The sequence below is a fragment of the Galeopterus variegatus genome, unplaced genomic scaffold (genome assembly GCF_000696425.1).
Source record: "Galeopterus variegatus unplaced genomic scaffold, G_variegatus-3.0.2 Scaffold4679, whole genome shotgun sequence".
NCBI classification, from domain to species: domain Eukaryota; kingdom Metazoa; phylum Chordata; class Mammalia; order Dermoptera; family Cynocephalidae; genus Galeopterus; species Galeopterus variegatus.
This window is the reverse complement of record NW_007730790.1, coordinates 58,923-60,959: the sequence shown is the minus strand read 5'-3', so window position 1 is coordinate 60,959 and position 2,037 is coordinate 58,923.

Genomic DNA, 2,037 nt, shown 5'->3' with positions numbered 1-2,037 from the left:
CCCCAAATCAATAGTTGCCGTGCTTTCAAGGTAATTTGTGAACATGCACAGAGATTTGAGCCATCTGATGAATGTTTTCCTAGCTGAGCTTAAACATGTAAGTGCTCTGCCTTCTTATTTCAGCTACCAAACTATAAACAAGTGTTCTTTTCAGTCTATTCAGTGTCACATTTTTTGAGCTTTTTGTTGGTGATTTCACTGCTTAAAATGGCCCCCAAGCATCGTGCTAAAGAGCTGCCTAGTGTTTCTGAGCACAAGAAGGCTGTGGTGTGCCTTTCAGAAAAAATATGTCTGTTAGATAAGCTACCTTCAGGCATGAATTACACTGGTGTTGGCCATGAGTTCCATGTTAATAAATCAACTACATATTAAATAGGTGTCTTTAAACAGAAACACACATTAAACAAGTTGTCTTTAAATAGGAACACATGAAACAAGGTCACCTATAGACCAGTTAATGAAAATGTTGTGACCAGAGGCTCACGGGAACCTACCCCTGTATTTCCCCTAGGATCAATGGTTCAGTATTTGCTAATTCAGTGTTCCAGTGACTTCAGGTGAATCGACTGTATTCGTTGAATGAATGAAGCCCAACTTGATTCCATATACAAATCATATGTGAACGGATATATATGGTGGTAGTTACAGCAGTGACTCTGGAGCCAAACTGCCAGATTTTAGTCTTGGCTGTCTGACTTGCTAGCTGTATGATTTGAGGCAAATTATTTAACTTTTCTCTGACTTTCTCCATCACTAAAAAGGTGCTGGGTGTGGTGGGGAGGGGACTGACCACAAAAAGGCAAAAGAAAACTATTAGAATGAGAGAAATACTCTATATCTTGATTATAGTGGTGTATACAACAGGATGTACATAGTTTATATGCAAATACTACACCATTTTATATAAGGATCTTGAGCATCCGCGGATTTTAGTATCTCGGGGGTGGTGTTCTGTAACCAATCCCCCATGTATACCAAGTGAACACTGTGTGTATAAACTGTAGAGTAATATAGGAATGTGAGAAATGGGATTATTCAGGAGGCAGCAATACGAAATAACAGAGCCACATAAAATGGGGTGTGGAGTGGGAAGTAATTCCCTAGCTCACCTCTCCGAGGTAGGAGAATGTAATGAGCTGTGAGAAGCCGAGCACATCTCTTTTAAAAACCTTTGTTTTTAATAGTATGCAAGTCTATCAACTCTAGATCGATTGTGAAGACAACCCAATGGTTCTAATGAGGTATGGACAAACCCCAAATTCTAAGGAAGCAAATGCCTGCAGGAAAGAATTGGCAGAACTTTCTGGACAGGACAACACGGTAGGAGTTACACACCCTTCGCCTCCAAAACTCCGTAACAGCCTCTGGTATGAGAAGCGGATTAGGTGACTTTACTGCTGCCTGTTAGTTCGCAGATGTTTCAGAAATTCCCAACCCTGGCAGCACCGCTGACTCCTGGAGGGCACCGGTGGCAGTCGCCGCCAGAATCTCACCATGGGGTGGTTAAGTCCCCCACGGAACCCGCAGGGCGGAGCCCAGTAACAAAATACTGCACCTAGGCTCTTCTTCGAGGAACATACGAGTGTTCGAATCTCCAGTAGGGCTGCAGGCTGGACCAGAAGCTCGAACCCAAACTTCCCTCCATTGCCACGCGGGACACTCGCTGAACTCGTGCGCCTCGGGAGTTCTGACGACCGTCAAGTGACAACCACCAGGCATCTGAGGGCAGGGGCCACCGGGAGCGTGGCTTCGTTGCCATTAATATCGACTGGGACCCAAACGCAACGAACCTAAAAGTTGGAGGGAGCAAGTTTCCTTGCGGGCGAGTTTACCCTCCGCAACCAGACTCCCGAGCGTGTTCTCCACGCCGGAAGTGCACTAATCCGCAGCACGTGGGGTTGCCAGGGCGCTCTTCATGTGACTGGGCGGGGTGTCGAGAACCTGGTAGCCAATGGTAGCGCGGCAGGGCGGTGCCTGTGACGCGCCGGGGCCTATCCCGGAAGTGGGGCGGCGGTGGGGGCGGGAAAGGGCGGGAGG